The following is a 19,004-nucleotide window of genomic DNA, read 5'->3' as shown; positions in this document are numbered from 1 at the left end:
TAAAATTTTCTATGGGCTTTTATTGATGCTGTTTTCTTACATGTATTATATGTAATTTATTATTTGTATATATTATACAGATACATCTCATATATATATATATATGCCTCCTAAATAAATAAAATCTGCTCAGTTTATATAATGTTACTTAGACATATATTATTTCAGAGATGACCAGTCTTTGGGGGTTCTTCCCTAAAGGAGACTATTTTTCCTGTGCTTGACTTTCTTTAGTTACCTGTAGCTCATTATCTAGGGTGGAGTCTCCATTAGATGAGTCGACCTTCTATGTTAGCATGTCCATTGATGTTGTTCTTTTTCAGGACCTGTTTAGGCAGCTGTATTGATGAGATTTCCTGGGTGTCGTTTCTCTGACCTTTCTCGGAGACAGATTTTCACAGCAAAATTTTGTTCCCTTGACTCTTATAAATCTTCCCACTTCCTCTTCTGCTATGATCTCTGAGCTTTAGACACAAGAGTGTTCATGCCTTGTACTGGAATCCTGCCAAATACTTGAGGCTAGTGAAGTCATTGATCTTGGAGGAGAACCTCCAACCACCACTTTAATAAACCAACATAATTCCTGACTACATTCCAAATATGTGGCTTTAAACACACAGTTAACTTCAGGGATCACCCTCGGTTTATTCCTTTTTTTTTTTTTTTTTTTTTAATTTCAGTTTAGAGACTGGATGCGTAAGTATGCAAAAGAGCAAGGGTATTCAAAATGGCCTAGCCAACAATAGAATCCCTATCATTATGGGCTCAAGTTTATACTGAGTACTTTCAAAGAGTTCTTCTCACATGTCCATTGTCTGAGTACCAACAAAACTCCCAGGAATAATTGATTCAACTTTTCTTATTGGATATCAGCCAATTGGATATCACAAAATATCCAAAGATGTATAAAATTCCATAAATATGTGAACATAGATTTCATGATGTCATAAAATGGTTAATTTCATCAGAATGGTACAGAAAACAATAGTTATGATGCTCTATAATAACTGAAAAAAACTATGTTTTAGAAAAACTATTGAGACTGGCACTTGAGCAGAATAATGACTAACAAGAGAGGGTGAGGCTGTGGAGCACAGAAGTTTCTTCAGGAAGAGGGAATAGTGTGTTAAGGCACAACAAGGAAGGAAAGTCAGAACAAAGGGACACACAGAGCATGGTACATTTGACAAGGGGGAATAGAAGGGACCTTCCTCCAAAGTGTGTAGTCTGAGAAATGGAAAACAGAAGACAAAAACAAAACAACCCCCCCCCCAAAAAAAAAACCCAAAACTAGAATATTTAGGGAAGAATTCTGAACAAGAACAATCAGGAATAAACGGGTCAAGAACAGACAGAGAAACATAGGCTTTTTAAACCCAAGAGTGACTCTTCTGCCCCAGCAAAAAGAAGCCATGTTAGTGACCAAAGATAAGCACTGAAGTTCTGCAACTTTTCAAAATAATAGTTCAGGATCCATTAATTTTGCTCAGCAAGTCAGCTCATTTGTGAATATAGCCTTAGGATATATTTTACTGCTAATGTACCTTTAGATTATAAGGTGCTAGCATAAAACACAAATGTTTAGTACATTAATATTTTCTTGGCCACATTAATGGCTGAATTTTTGAAACTTTTAGGTAGATTTGTTACAGTAATCTTTCAGAGTAGTATAATTTCATTGCTCGATGTAGATCAGATCTTAGATTCTGCATGTCAATTATGTCTTGTAGGTTTTTACTTTCAAAAGATCTTGAAAATTCTAAACAGCAACTGGTTATGTTTTAAATCATTCTTTTTCAGCATCCCTCAAACCTCTTCCTCCTTCCCTCCTGCAGAGAACCAAAAGTAATAACCAGGAACTCAGAGTATCATTAAACCTAAAGTAACACAGACGGGAACGCAAAGAGTGTCATTGCTACAATGTGTCTGTTAGAACGAAGCAGATGACAAAGGAAGGTCAATAGATACAATAATAAGGACTTCAACTAAAGTGAATACTTATGACTGGAATATGTGGCACTAGTTACTTAGGAAGGTGTTTTCCTTTATATTCTAAGAATATTAATAAACCTCTTTGAGTTTGTTTGCTTTTCTGTAAAAACACTGGTTCTTCCTAAAAGTTACTGTTTTTCTTCCTCAAAATGTAGAACAAGTGACTTCTCCCTTGAAACTAATCCAGCAAACCAGTATCCCAGGGGGAATGCACGTGGCTTATAAATACAAGTGAATGGAGGGCTGTGAATATTGTTCATACCCTGTTTCCCTTCAATAAATATGAAAATTCCAGATCTTATTTAGAAAGAGAGAGAGAGAGAGAGAGAGAGAGAGAGAGAGAGAGAGAGAGAGAGACACTTGATCTCAAATCACCTCATATATCCAAGGTCCATTAGAATACAATAATCTCAAGAGATCTTGATCGTAATACCATGTCCATTTCAAGCCCTAAGCAATCTATATTGCATGTATTTCAAAGAACAAGTTCCGTACTTTCTTTTGTAGATTCACAGTGTGTTTTATAGGAGAGTTGTTTTCACAAGCAACAAGTTGATTTAGCATCAGTTCAAAATAGAATCATTTGACTCAAAATAATTTTTACAGACATACACACACACAAATATAATTGATATGAAGTTCACATGAACTTCCTTTATTATTTTGGCAGGTGTCAATATGAAATAGAATGCTAATGAACATATATTATCATGAAAACAGGGCCATCTTTATCACTTCATTCATTGCTATAGGTACCATTGTGAAGTAAATCAAACCACACTAGTCAGAAAAGATGTCCTACCAGCTTTAATTTCCCCATAATTAAAACATAAATGATTACTATGCACATATGTTTAGTATAGGAAACTCTAAATGTGACAGTCAAATGAGTATCAGAATATTGTGTAAGCTAGTGGTAGCATCTATGGGCAATAGGAAAAAAAACTATATCCAAATGATAATGGAGAGTATCTACATTTAAACCATGGGCTGCTGCTGCTGGTAGTAGGTAACTCATGAAAACCTGACAATGTTTCTCCTACAATATCCAGCAAGAGGACTGCTGTATATCTTCAGCAAGCTCCAGACTGAGAATTAGATGTGGAAACCCTGACATTTTCTACTCACCCATCTGATCAGGATTCCAGGCAGCTATAAATGGTGGCTAGCTCATACCAAAGCAAACTGACCCTACTTGGAAACTGACAGGTTAGAAGGGATAGAAGTAGCCCGCGCATATGTTAGACAGCTGCTATGAATATTCATCACTGTGCACTCATCATTGGATAAGCAAGAATGAATTGATTGCTTCCAAAGATCAAAGAGAAACAAAAGTAGATTTTTAAGTACAATAACCTAGGGATTCTTCCATTGGGTGCAGACTACACATGGTCTGAATTATAAACTAAAACAACATGAAACTGTAGGTCACACTGACAGTGATATACATCATAGAAAACTTGAACAAGTGTTCCATAAGAAGTAAAGTAATAAAATGTGGATAAAAGTAGAGAGGCTCAGGTTATTAAAAAGGCAGTCGAGACTGTGAGCCTATGAAGTGAGATACAACAGCAGAAATGATTGATGCTGATAAAAGATACTTGGAAGGAAAAAAATAAACAGTTAAACTGGATTGTGTAGACAGAGTTTATATACTCATATTCTACCATGAAATAAGAATAAACTAGCCGCATGACTCAAGTATAATGTAAACTCACCATGCTTATAGTTCCTCATCTATAGCTTTAGTAATAAGCACACGGAAGCCAATACTTTATCCTGAAATAGTAAAGAAGGGCTTTGCTTATTGTACTAATTCCCTCTTATCATAGAAAGTAGCTATTACTGTGCCTACAAGGTTAATGGTACACCTTTCCTGTCCATCACTTTTGAAATAATAAATTGATGGGATTATTTTACATGGTTTTTCTATCAAAAATGTGCATTAGAGTTATTATGAGCCTAGGAGGGACTCCACAGCGTCATTGATGAGCTGCTTATCTATCTCAGGAAGAAAGGTGTACTTTCACTCTTGGGATCCTAGAAATGTATCAAGCTACTCCATGATGTGTGTGTAAATGGTCTCATGTTTCTTGGAAGTTAATATAACATCATTAGAGGTGTAGATTACAGGAAAGAATAATCACTGGTTTCTAAGACTTTCAACATGTAGTATTATACATTATACATAATAGCCATGCAAACAGATATATAAAGTCCAGCAATAAACAATTTTACTGAGAAAAGTTAAGCATGCTCCACATTTTTTTTTTCACATATCTAAGCATTCAACTTTGTGCTTGAATAAGTCTAATGTGATGTACTGAAACAGAAGCAGAAGGCATGCTGACTACATTTTGGAAACAAACTTTCACTGTGTCCACAGTGCAATGTAGTTATAGGATTTTGTAAACATAAGAAATGTCTGAAAAGTCAGATCTTCCCAGTGAGTCCTCTGGAAGGAACAGGAAGAGGATTGCCACCCTCTGCAGTGTCCTCATGAGTACTGAGGAGGAGAACATAGGTGCTAAGAGGTTTCTGCCAGAGGGATAAATGCAAATAAGTACTCACCTGGTGGGAATTAAATTAAGGTAGTTAGGAAGTATTCAAACAAAATGCAATCAAAGAAAACCTGTATTGGAAGTTCTGAAGTCAGCTAAACGTGCAAACAATGACACCATGCCTTTGGCTTATGTCCCGTGCTTGGTGCATTTACAGCCACCGCTGTAAAATGATACAATTTGTATGAAAAATGATTGCTCAAATGTTTGAATCCCTCTATCACAGGCAGAGACCATAGTCACACTTGCTCTGCCCCCTCAGAATTCTAATAGAGGTGTTCAATCAAATGATGAATCAGTGTTAATGTACTTTGACCAGTTTGAGCACTTAAAATTCTGCTTTTGTTTTAAAAGTTGTTGAGCATTTAAAAACACATTTATTCTCTCTCTTCGAGTTATAGTAGCTAGCTTGACTGTATTTTGTACTTTAAACCTTAAGGTGACTTTCCAAGGAGACTGAGACAGAACTCAAGAAAGCTGGGTATTTTTTTGTTTCTACCTTTTCTTGTAGTCTCCGTGTCATTTAACTTTATTTTTCTGAATATACATTCTTATAAGTAGCTCCCCCATTCCACTTTCAGCAGAATGACAGACTACATTATCTGGAAATCATCTTTTCAAAACTACTTAGGCACTCAAGATACAACATTATTTCTAATGCTTTTAAGGGCAGAAGCAAAGCCTAGATTAAGGAATTCCCGGAACAAACCCAGCAAAGTTATGCTGATGCTTTCTGTGGTTGTCCTAGGGTGGAAAATGGTGTAGGTTGAGGGTTATGCATTATGGTGACTTAGGAGCCGTGAGATGGATAAGCAGCATGACACAGGAATAGCACATTGCTGTGTCATCTAATGTGGTTAAAGCTCTGAGTGCTTCGGGAATCCCAGCTTCCCTTTCAGAGAGCTGACATCATTGTAGGTCAGTCTTAGCCTCAAGTTGTGAAAAAGAGCCTGTCCAAAGAGACAAGGCTGCACCCAGGCTGATTTTACTTTCAAGTTGATGGTCACATTGGGAGTCCTAGGTGGAGAAATAACAAATGGGACCACATGGGGTAAAAAAGCAACGGTTAAAATCATTAAAGAACATGCCATGACATGCCAAGACAGCACAGGACTTCAACAGTACAGTGCACCGACCAAGAACGCACATTTCTGTCTGTGAAGAATATCATGGGCATAGACATTATTTTGAATCTGTAAGTTGCCTTTGGTAGGATGATCTTTTTCACAACAGTCATTCTGCCAATCCATGAACATGGGTGGCCAGTCCATCTTCTAGTGTCTCACCCATCTTTCTTCAGAGATTTAAAGTTTTCATTGTAGAGGTCTTTCGCCTCCATGGTTACACTTGTTCCTAGATTTTTTTTTCCAGCTATTGTACATAGAAGTGTTTCTGTGTTCTCTTTCTTAGTATGTTTATTATTGCTACATAAGTTGATTTCCTGTACTGACACTGCTAAAAGTAGTGATCATTTCTAGAAAATTTCTGTGAATCAGTTTCGCATAGCATGTTTACTGTGTTTGCAAATAGGGATAATATGACTTATTCTTTTCTTGTCTGTATCTCTTTAATTTCCTTCTGCTATTTTCATACTTTTCTAAGGCTTCCAGTACTGTATTGAAAAGAGTGGCGTAGTAGACATTCCTGTCCCCTTCCTTGAATTCTTTCACATTTTTCTTCATTTAAGATGATGGGGTTTGTATGTTTGTCATATGTAGTCTTTATTATGGTGGGGTATATCTCCTGTAACCCCATTCTTTCTAGGATTTTTGTCATGAGAGCATGCTGGATTCATGTCAAAGTCCTTTTCTGCATCTATTGAAATGTGTATGTGATTTTGCCTTTATATTCATTTTTGGTATTCATAATATTATCAGATTATGTATATCAAACCATCCCAATAACTTCTGCACAAAGCCAATTTGGTTGTGCTGTGCTGTGGTGTGTGTTTGTGTGTGTGTGTGTGTCATGCTGGCATTCAGCTTGCAAGTATTTGTGATTTTTCTTTGTTGCTGATGTGCTTTTTATGAGACGTTGGCATGAAAGTGGGTGTTTGAAAGTGATTATTTTGTGTCCTATTATTTGGAATAATTTGAGAATTATTTGTTGGTTGGGATTCAGGATTATTGATGCCATAACTACAACTGCTGCAAAGTAGATGAACTAACATAATTCATTGTATTTAATAATGTGATTATTGATGCTATATTTGTTTAGAAAGTCCAACTGAAAGATTTATCCTACTAAGGAAATAACATAATTAGAGGAATAAATGACTATATAAATTAAATGATATTTGATCAAAAATGTTCTTTAATGATCATAATTTCCCAAAATTTTGTGTAGTATCTCTAGAGTACAATATTATATTTGCAAATGTAAGTCCAATGATACTTTCAAATGATTAACTCTTTTGAACTGAAGGAATGAAAGAACAAAATATTATAACCATCTCTTACCTATTCCATTCTCTCATTCCTGTTTTTTTCTTCAATTTACTAATGGACAATATAAATGCCATTGGCCAAAAAAATCATAGAGAGGGCAAAACAATAATGATTTATACATACTTCTTGAACAATGTTGCACATGATACTCTAACAAAATATATGGAAAACATTAAGATAAAAGAATAATGCATACTGATAATTTTATGATATGTTAAGAAGCTAGAAAAATACATTATGTTCAACAATGTGAATTTATTGCAATATTTATAAATATCTAAATTTAAACCCCTAATACTCACAATAAAAATAATAGTTATAACATTTATGATAATAATCATATTTACTAAGGCTCTTTGCTAATTGTGTGAGCTTATTCAGGGAAGAAGCATGTGGAACTGGGTACATGACACCCATCCCATGTCTGTTCTCTCAAGTATTACTTTCTGCACCTATGTGCACATATCAGTTTAGGTATTTTTTTCTTAGCATTCTTTTATATGCTCAATGGATTGTAGTAGAAAAAACTATTCAGTCACAGCAAAGTTTGATATGTTGAAGATAGAATTTTTCTAAAACTTTGATTCTTGTCATCAGAACTCTTAAGTCCTGATACTATTGCATTTGCAGCTTTTTCTACTTCAAATTCAGAAATTACCCTTCATGAGGCTGACACAGGAAATTTCTATTGGCATGGCTGTTTAGGTCTATCCAAGTAACCTCTGGGTATGCTATACTGCAGCTTAACCATCAGAAAGATGGTCCATATTAGTTAATTCCTTTTTTTAAACATTTTTAATTGAATATCTTATGTATTTACATTTCAAATGTTATCCTTTTTCCTGTTTCCCTTCCACAAACCACCTCTCCCATCCCCCCTCCTCCTGGTTCTATGAGGATGCTCCCCTTCCCACCTACTCATTCCCACCTCACTGCCCTGGCATTCCGCTACACTAGGGAAATGAACCTTCACAGGACCAAGGGCTTCTCCTATTGATGCCAGACAATGCCATCCTCAGCTACATATGGGGCTGGAGTCATGGGGGGTCTGGTTGGTTGATAATGTTTTTCTTCCTATGGGGTTGCAAACCCCTTCAGCTCCTTCAGTCCTTTCTCTAACTCCTCCATTGGAGACCCTGTGCTCAATCCAATAGTTGGCTGTAAGCATCTGTTTCTGTATCTTTCAGGCTCTCACAGAACCTCTCAATCAACAGCTATAACAGGCTCCTGTCAGCAAGCATTTCTTGGCATCAGCAATAATATCTGGGTCTGGTGACTGTAGATGGGATGCATCCCCAGGTGGGGCAATCTCTGGATGGCCTTTCCTTCAATCTCTGCTCCATACTTGGTCCCCGCATTTCCTTTAGCCAGGAGCCCTTCTGGGTTAAGAATTTGGAGATGAGTTTCTTTACTGTCATAAAATACCTATCTGGATACAACTCAAGGAAGAAACGATTTATTCTACCTTACAATTTGAACTCAGGCCCACCATGGTTAGATTGGCATGGTAGTTGAAGTGTGAGGCTGCTGAAAACATTGCATCCAGTCAGAAAATAAAGAGAAATGAATGCTGGCGTGCAATTTGCCTTCTAGTTTTTATCCAGTACAGAACCCTGACCCATGTATTTGGTACCACCTAAAGTTAAGGTAGATCTTCATATCTCAATCTAAACAATCCCCACAGAGAATGTAAACTATCCACAAAAACGCTCAAAAAATAAAAAATAAAAATTGAAGTAAAAAAACTAACCCAGAGACTCCCCTCTGAGCTGATTCTATGTCTTGTCAAGTTAATCATCGATTTTAACCCATACAAAGACTTATTTATCAGATAAATGCTTTCTCTCAAAATCTTATGACCTCAATGTGTCATTCAAGTACCACCTGAGTACTTTAAGAAAATGCAATTCCCTGATGTTGTCCAGTGACCGTTTTTGTGTGTTGCATTATGGAAACCGTAATAATGATTCACCTCTTGAAAACTAGTTGCTAAGCTCTGGGAAGAATTGAGACTCCAGAGGCGGGCCGAGGACCGAGTTCCAAAGCTGATAGGATGTTTATGGTTTTTCTGGTTCTTTAAGAAAACAATGACTGAAGCCACTCAGTATTTACTAACAGAGTTGGAAAGACCCAGCGCGTGAGGGGCCCTAAACCTTAACTTCTTATATGTGTCTCAATTAATCTTTAATTCTAACACTGCTGTGGGCCTCAGTACATGGACAAGCAGAATAACTATTGTAAGATGAGGAACAAGAGGTTAAGTGTATATGTCCAGAAAAGCCTTCATCTTATACTTCTTACAATAATACCAGGGAGAAAGCAGGGACGGAAAGAGCCCACCCACTGCTTGTTTTCAGAGGTGACGTTGTCTACTCTACACTCAGAGTCCTGTTTTAGGTCACTTGACTGTTCCTCTGTAAAACTCTGATATTCCTTGCCGGGAAGTTTGGGGATGACAATATTATTTCATGGTGCATCAGCCCTATTTCCTGAGATGGAAAGAATCCACAACTGTTAGTACAGGACCTTTCATTAAGAGGAGAAAGATGGAGGATCAAATTTCTCCTCCCAGGATTTGATCAACTGGCTCTGCTTTGTATTCCTTTTGTAACCCTTAAGCATTATTTTGTGGAGTCTGCTGTAGATGACTGATAGCACCAGAAGGATTCCTGAAACTAGCTCTCAGGGATGTGCACTGGAGAATGAATAGCATTTCTTTCAGAGGCACACTCCTGCTATGTAAGGATGTAAAAGAAATGGCTTGTGGCTGGCACTAGCTGTTCCCTGCCTTGCTAATGATTACTCAATAGGGAGTAGGTACTCTCTCCAGTGTTAACCGAGGAGTACAAACTACATTGTGGAACTCATTAATATTTATTCCTTCTAAAAGCAATGGGCAATAAAAAGGGAAATAAACTGGGGAGAATAGCAATGGGGAGAGGAAGCCATGACAACAGATTCATCTTGGAAAGGTTTCACCATTTATTGCACACACACAAAAATGCCCCGTTCAAAATGCAAGGATCCATATTATAATATTATTAGTGTGGAGCCCAGTATAATGGCTACTATTACACAGAATCATTTTTTAAAACATATGTGTTGACACAGTGCATTGTTTACAAGTATGATATTGTTGGTTTTATTAATTAAAAATTAAATATTGAAGACAATGCATGACTTTTAAGTATTAACATATTTTATAATGATATGCATTTGATGTACTTCTTTAGCATTTTATATCTTTGTACTCAGCAAAGCTGCATAGCCTCAGTGTAAGAATCTATTTTGTTTATACCCACAAGAAAGAACATAGTGTCTCCTGAAGGGAAGGACCCTGCAACACAGACAGATTACATCTATTATTCTTTCATCATTTAAAATGCCTTCAGCCACTTTCCTGGTTGTTTAACTATTGAGTCCCACTTTAAGTAACTATATGGTCTTCAATCATCTTCTTTTGTTCAAAGTCCATAACCTTCTTATGGTTCTGCAAAAAATATTATTTCACTATATGTAATTACATTCTTTTACAATTACTTCATGGATATTCATTTCAAACTCTTAAGACGTTAAGCTTCTAAGAGAGGGCGTAGTGCTCTCTCTCGCCATTAAACTTCTTTATTATAACCCATACTTCTCCATCAATGCCTGGGTGCTTTCACTCTTCTGTCATTGGAAATGGGTTTAAGAAAGGTGGAGAGCTTTCTTCAGTTAGAGCATGCGGACTTAGTGGACATCTGTTTTACAGAATATCATCTTGAAACAATCTATTGGGCCCACTGGCCACTCCTTCTTTGTTTCTCTTTCCTCTGACAAGACTTAATGTTATAACACATTTGAGGTCTATCACCAGGATGTGATTTTTTTAGTACATGGCAAATAAATATTATTTTTCATTTATATGTTTGCTTCCCTGGTTTAGTTGAGAATAGGAGAGAATTTTTTTAAAATAAGAGTTTTGCTCCAAATCTTTGCATAAAATAAAACAGTAATTGTATGTTGGCCTTCAGGAACCCAGTGGCAGATGTATTGTGCCGAGAGCCATGTTGACATATGCTTACATTATATATAAAATTACTCCTTTCTTGGGAAAGTATAGACTTTTCGAAAGCTTTCACTTTATTATTATAAAGCAAAAAGGAAATATGGCTAATTTTACTTTTGTAGTTGTTGGAGACAGAATAATTGCAGTTTTCCTTCCTTTGTGAGTCACTGTTTGAGAAGTTAAAGGAACACAGCATTGCCAAAGGTTATAAAAGAAATGTTTGTAATTGGATTATTTAGTTGCTCTGGAAAAATTATCTTCACCTTTAACCCACACAGAATTCCATCACACAGAATCCCTGGGGTCCTGAAATCTCTGTATTTAGGGAACATTATAGCTGTAAACCTCAACTATTATTAACATAAAGTTATAGTGAAAAAATGGAAATATTTGGAAAGGAACTAATTCTTTTACATTTTTTTTCCTAGATCTGTTACATGCAATGGCTTGTACCCATTATGCTCTAACTCCTTGATGTATATTAAATGTACTTTGAAAATAAAAGCTTCATGTCAATGAAAAAGATAGTGACTTCTTACTGGCCTCCAAAAATCTATAATAAAAAATAAAGCAAAGTCACCAGTTTGCAATGGTAGACAGTGTTTTTTTCCATAATTATATGACTAGATGGTTAATTAGAAAACAATTTTCCCTGACATTCTGAAATAAGAAATGACAAAGCCCAGACGCAAAGCCAGCTTTTTCATAACTAAATATAACCACTATTGAAAAATATTTCCTGCCCTGTGAATCTGATGCCCTGTAAATGTATAAAGTAAATGAGCTCTTCATGACATTCTCAAAATTAGTATTATAAGCTTGTTATCTAATTCAAGAAATTTATAGAATCATATGGCACACATTTGTCTATATTATACTACTAGTTAAAGATCCCATCTCTTGACATTTCTCCTTTTCCTCAAACTACTCAGTCAGTCATCTTTAAAATCTCGTCATCCCCCATTACTGTATTTTTTTCCATATAAGAACATGGAGCACAGTAGGCATTGCGAAGCACACTATCAAGCGAAGTTTTCTTTTTCTCTGTGTGTAAATGCTGCTTGATGAACTCAACTCACTCTTAAGCCATCAACTTTAGTCATTATCACACGAAGAGTGTCTACTGTAAAGAATCTACGTTATTTTACGGAAGACTATTATTGTTCTCCCTTTAGCATATTGCTCATAGGGAAACAAGAACCACAATTCATAACTAGTAAATGGGGGCTTGATTCTGTTAGTGTGAACTCTCTAACATGGAAAGCAGTTCACACCAGGTGGTGTAGTAACTTTTAACCAGGTGATCAAGGTAACTTTTTCTTTTAGCCACATAAAATTACTGTAACTGATTATTCTTAAAGTTAAAAACAGCAGTTCCATAAGTTCTGACATTCTAGCTCAAATAAACATAACAAGATTCAAGTTTGGCCTTGTGAACTTTCTAATTGAGATGGCTTCTAAAAGTGCCTTAACTCAGTTGCCTTTAGTTCTTTGTGCAGGGGTGAAGTCCCTTGGACTTTTCCCCACCCAGTTTGTCATGTTCATTTGTCTCATCCCTGTTCATCTTACATTGGATGCCATGTTAATGAGACTGTGTAGCTTCAGATGTTATGAAGAGACACAATCTCATAGTCAAATTCCTGATTCTCTGGCTCTTACAATGTTTTTGCCCACTATTCTGCAGTTTCCTTAAGCTTTAGGTACAGGAGTATTTTGTAGATGTATTCATTGATTGCACGTTGATTGGCTGTGGTTTCCTAAGTAAAGCTGGGAGCAGAAGAGTTGGTCCTCCCAGGGATGCACACAGCAATTTGTTGTTCAGTGACAAATGTTCAGCACTGAAAATGTACAAGATAATGTTATACTGACTCAACATGTATACACACACACACACACACACACACACACACAGAGAGAGAGAGAGAGAGAGAGAGAGAGAGAGAGAGAGAGATTTAAGCATACACAAACAGTACTAAAGAAGCTGTGAACATGACATGAGAAAGTTTGGAGGGGGAAATGGAAAGAAATAAAAATGAAAATATGGAATGAAATTACAATCTCAAAAATAAACAGCAAAACAAAAATACAAGGCTTGAACAAAATGTAGTACCTTAAATTTTGCTTGATTTTTCTTCTCTGTTAGAGGAAACAGCTTCTGGGGCTGGAGAAATGGCTCAGTGATTAAGGCAGATTGTTGCTCTTCCAAGGGATCTGGGTTCAGTTTCTAGTACCTGTATCAGGTGGTTCACAACAACCTGTATTTACAGGTCTGTGTGATCTGATGCCCTTCTGGCCTGCACAGGAATGAAATGAAATTACAGAATAAAAACTTATTCAGGAACGCACACACACACACACACACACACACACACACACACACACAAATACATAGAAAATACAGATGTAGTCTTCATTGCTATTTTGTTTCTTTTACAGCAAATATTTTTATTGAAAGATATAGTACATTTCTGATGATTTTATGCATTAATGTAATAAATACTATAGTTAATTTTACTAGAAAGGCCCCTTTGAAACAATTTCAACAGCATCTCTCCTATATTAATATAAAAGTATAAGGAGGGCGAATAAGTTGGCTCAACATGACATGGCATAAATGCACAGGTCTCCAATAAGCAAAACAGTCCACAAGTGGAATTAGAGGACTAGCTTTCGCAAATGAAAGTTTTAAGAGTTTACAAAGACATGAGTTTGCATAAATCACCATCTCTCTTCTCCACATGCATCAGTCCAGGGACACATAAGCAAGTTTACCTAGTCAGGTGTGCACAAGGCACTAATTCACTATATTTGCATATTTGCGGAGCCCTCTTCATCAAGGCCAACAGGCATTTTTTTTTTCCCTCTGGTTTCCCCCAAACCAGAAACTGGTGCTTTTCCTTCACAACTAGTTCTTACCTCATGGGCACAGTGAACTTCATAATTGTTATAATAATTCTTTTTACATTCATTCTTATACGTTTAGAGCTAACTAACATATGTGATCAAAAAACATCGCTTCAGGAGTCAGACTTAAAGCTAACTAATTAATTTAGTTACATAAACATATGTTTGTTTATCATTTTATCTTGAAGACCACGTAAGAACACTAACTTATCTCTTCTAAGAAATGACATTACTGTTAATTCTGGGTTCCCCTGGTATGTTTGAAATGTTTGCTAGGGCTGGTAACAAGCATCATAGATTTGACCTCCTTCGATTTTCTTTGATGTAATAGTGACAGGGAGGAAGGAGAACAGACGGATGCTCAGTGCTTACCTTATGTGAAACAGTCTTCTACATAGTTTACGATTATTTGCTCTTAGACCATAAGCCTAGGAAGTAAGTACCATTACTGCTATGGAAGGTTGAGGTATAAGAGGAGTTAATAAGTTATATCCATGATTGTCAGTCAAGGAAGTCTGAACCTACCTTTTAACTGCAGTGCTATAGACTGGGGATCACTAAGAGCTAGCCAATTTGAAATGTTAAAGAGACACTTCCTTTCTAGATACTAAGTTTAGAATGTGTGCCTTTAAAAATTCTAATTTAGTCTCAAAGCCAAGGATCTCTTAAAGTTACGCTTTTGATGGTCCCCAAACACTACAATGAATTCATGTGTTCGTCTTCTCTGGTCTTCATCTGCTGTTGAATGCTCTGTGTATTATAGGCATTGTTCTGCATGCTGAAAATGGAGATGTTTACAACACAAACAAAATTCTGTCTGCCATCACATGATTTGAAGGAACTAGATTCTAAACAAAGAAATAAGAAAATAGCATATGATAATGTGCATTGTACAGGGGATTAAAATAGGGCTACTAAAGCAAAAAGTACCCAGAGAAATAAAGCCAGAGTATCAATAAATATGATTACCAGCTAATATTAACTTTAACAGAATGTCTTTCAATGATAGAGACAGGAGACAAAAAACATGTATAATTATTAACATAACATGAAATCTAGCAGTAAATATTCAAAAGGATCAGCACAACAAACATTTTGGCTTCTGTTTCCTGCCAAAATAATGTAACTGGAACCATCCCAATAAATAGTCTGAAATTTGACAAAATATGGAAAAAATAGCTATTTGTAAGCATCAAACAATGTTCACGTTATGAACAGAGCTTTACAATTTCATCTGTGCTTTCCTGGAGGTTCTACCACAGAGAAGAGATGAGAAGATAAGTGATGTGTCAGGATCAGTTGGGCAAAGAAGTGAAAAAAGAAAAGACTCTAAATTTTGTACTGCTCAAGTGGCTGGGGAATATCAGGACAGGACATGGACCAAGAGAATCTGCTTTGTACATGAATAAGCAGGGTCCAGTTCTCTATATATGCCTCTCAGTGAGTCCTCAGTCAAAGTGTGGCTGGCTGTGTATATACAGGAAGAAATCCTTGAGGCACAATGGTGGTGACCTTTGTCTGCAAAATTAAGCACTAAGAGGATACTTGCTGTGTCCCTCAGGTTAAAAGGAAGGACCATACTGTCTTGGTTAAGTTCAAATTTGAAGGCCTAATATGAATGAGCCTGACCTTGAAAGAATCATTAGGGTCTTCTGGTAATTTAGTGTGCCAAAGAAACTTAATATAAAACCCTATAAAGACAAGACACTTCCTATCCAAAACAAAAAAAACAAAACAACAACAACAATAACACACTAAAATGACACAGATACTAGAACAAGTAAACAAGGACTTTCAGAAACACCTGCTGAAAGCCTGTCTTGGAAAAGCTATATGGAAGAATGACTACATTGAGGTGAGGAGCAACTTAGGAACGTGAACATACAGGAAGCTCCATCCAGCTCTCCAACAAACAAACACGGAGTGGGCTTAAGGACTGGATTTAGAAAAACAAATATAAATCTAGGTGATGTGAAAGAACCTAGAAATTACCATGTTTGAATAAACAAAAGAATTATTGCTCTTGAAGATAGAGAAATAGAAACAATCAGATATATAGGAAAGAAAGACACAATAGTAAAGGGGACAAAGAAAAAGACAGTCCGTGACTTGTGTGATATAACAATGTGGAAAGTGTGGTAGTGATATTTTACAGGGAGACTGGCCTGGCAGAAAACATGTTGGAATAAATAGCATTCAAAATTTATTAAATTTGTGAGAAAAAATCAGCTTACAGATCTATGAAACTCAGCATGTCTCAAGAAGTAAGCATACTAAAGCATACAATATTGAAGTTTATTGTAGAGCAGTCTAGTAACAGAAAAAGGAAAAATTCAAGTGCAATTCATACATGGGGATGGAGGGAACAAATGAAGGTTGAAGTTTTGTCAGATAAAATGTGAACCTTGAAACAATGGAACATCTACAAAAGAGAGAGGGAGGGAGGGGGAAGGAGGGAAGGAGGGAGGAGAGAGAGAGAGAGAGAGTCAAAATTCTCTATCCAATGAAAATACATTTTTATTATAGACTATGGCAAGCTGACTTCTTGAAAGAAATGGCAGCTAAAGCATTTGTTGTGAAGCACTTAAGAGTACACAGAGTGAAATTAGAATGTGTCAGTCATGTGATCTTGGATGGTTATTACATTTTTCTATGAAAAAAAAATCAGTGAAATTTTAAGTGAAAGAATCTATGTCCTGCAGTGGGAATCATGTCAGACATACACCAAGTCCTCCTTTAACATGATCTGAAATATCATGTAAAGCCAGTGATTGAGAGTACATTATCTTTCAGCAGGAATGCTAGACAAAATTTAGAAGTATCTCTGTTGGAGGAAAGCCATGTTCACTATGAGAGCTGAGCCTATAGAACTAAGAACACAAAGCTCAAGTTCTCTATTCTGCTCAGAATATTACTCATTTCTTATGGGTCTCTAACCTCCCCCATCTCCTCTGCTGCAGAGAGCTTCATCCTGCAGAACTAAATCATACAGTCTTGTGGAGAAACTCACTTTCCATTTTATATTAGTAGCTCCTCAAATTTGTTTGGAGCCAGGTGGTTAGACCCAAGTCCTGATAAATTAATGTGTCTTCCCATCTGCAGTGCAGCTGAGCCCATTGTAGAATAATTCCCTGACCAGAGAAACAAGCTGAGAAAATCCATCCTGAAGAGGGTCCTATGAGGATTCCAAGAATAGACTCAGAGATGATCACAAAATAAAAATTTGCTAAATGCGTTTGATACCAGACCTCTGGTTAAGGATGTACTTCTCAATTATTCTCAGGTATTCTTTTCACATTGTATACTACCTGATTCCTCAGTAAGGCAAGACCAGAGGCCTAAATCCCCTGTCTATTCTGCCCCATAACCCCAGTGAGTTACTATGCTGACATGCAAGTGTAATGGCTATCTAAATATGGGGTTGTCATTTTAACTTTGAGTGATATGAGACACTAGAAAGCACAGACATTCCATTTCTCTGTGCAATATTTGAAAACTCGCAGAATTGTTTTGTGAATAAATGGGAGGTCTAAAAGCTGAGGGTGCTCACCCCTCTCGTGACACAGATACTCTCATTTTTATTGTCAGAGCAGAATCAATTTCAAATTCATGGAAACATAACTTAAAATATATAATGATAATAACAACAATAGTAATAGAGACTAAAATGAAAGTAGTCAAATTGCAAATGAAATTTAGAGAAAAAATGTTGACGAAATAAGTATGATACTTAAACATTACAGTAAAATCGGCCTGCTGCAGCAGAAGAATTGCAAGTTGAAAACCTTCTAGGTGTATAGAAGGAGACTAGCACAAGCCAGGGCAATTTAGGGAGCCCTTGTCTCAAAATTTAAAAGTTAAGCCAAAGTCCAAAATTACTCCTTTTGTACAGTGCCTTTCTGCATATGCAAGATCCTAGATTAAATCCCCAATGCTAAAGATGATGATGATGATGATGATGATGATGATGATGTGTGTGTGTGTGTGTGTGTGTGTGTGTGTGTTCTACCATTACAACAAAAAAAAATGAAAATGAAAAACAATAGTCAAAGAACAGGTGAGATAGCAGGCTTGATGTCAACTGAAATATTAACATGAAAGGCACAGAGCTATTTAAAAAGGCAAAAATTTTCACAATAAATTGTAGAGACTATTGATAAGTTATAATAGATATCCTCGACAGAAATGGATTAAAACAAGGACATTTTTAAAATCAGCAATAGTGATAATTTGAGAGAGGAAAGGAAAATAATAAAACAGGCCCCAAGTGAGCCAGGTTCAGACTCTGTGTGGTAGTTGTGACCAAAGGGTCGGAACAGAGCAATGCTTGGTAATTTACATTTTCATTTGAATCACGTGACAAGCCCTTAAAAGTCCTTCTGTTCAGGCCTCATTCTAAACCATTACCCTAAACACTATGTCTAAGAGAGGAATTTGGGCATCAGTAGTTTTAAAACATCTCCAGCTGATTCAACAACAGAAAAACTAAGAATGACTATATCACAGTAAGTGCCACCCAGGGATTCTCAGAACAATGCAATTTCTTCCTGGAGCATTGTGACTTATGGCCCCCAAAGGATTGTTAGCCTTCACACGGAGACTTAGGACTGGAGACACGTAAAAACCAACACAGCTAGAGCTAGTTCTTAGGGATAATCATGAAGGAGGGTTTAGGGAGCTTTCTTTCCTTCCTCCCGTTCCTCATTAGGCTATATTTATTTTTATTTTTTGCGTGAAATGAGGTTGTACCAGCAAACAAAGAAGGGTAGCAGGGATCGTCCTTAGGAAGATTTCTGGCAAGCTGTGAGCTCTGCTGGGATAAATGGTTTAGAATTGCCAACATCATTCTTCTAAGCACTTGAATTAGGCTGAATACGCTACACATCCAAGAAACTCAGTTTATATATTGCAGAAAATAAAAACGGGGGTTAGAAATCCAAAAAAAAAAAAAAAAAAAAAAAAAAATCTATAATTTTTTCGCCAAGAGAAAGAAGTAATAAACCCAATAGTAAACTATCTTTGGAGTCTTGTAGCCAAAGATAACGGTAAGCG

The 19,004-nt window shown here is 36.5% G+C and overlaps 1 protein-coding gene across 2 annotated transcripts in view; it reads left to right on the top strand.

Moving 5' to 3' along the window:
* The window catches only part of Thsd7a (thrombospondin type 1 domain containing 7A), a 388,294-nt gene that overhangs the window by 215,807 nt on the left and 153,483 nt on the right, over window positions 1–19,004 (top strand). The window lies entirely within an intron of this gene.

The sequence above is a fragment of the Mus pahari genome, chromosome 2, assembly GCF_900095145.1.
Source record: "Mus pahari chromosome 2, PAHARI_EIJ_v1.1, whole genome shotgun sequence".
In the NCBI taxonomy this organism is placed as follows: Eukaryota; Metazoa; Chordata; class Mammalia; order Rodentia; family Muridae; genus Mus; species Mus pahari.
Note: the sequence above shows the minus strand (reverse complement) of the source record. Positions and strands in the feature narration are given on the sequence as shown.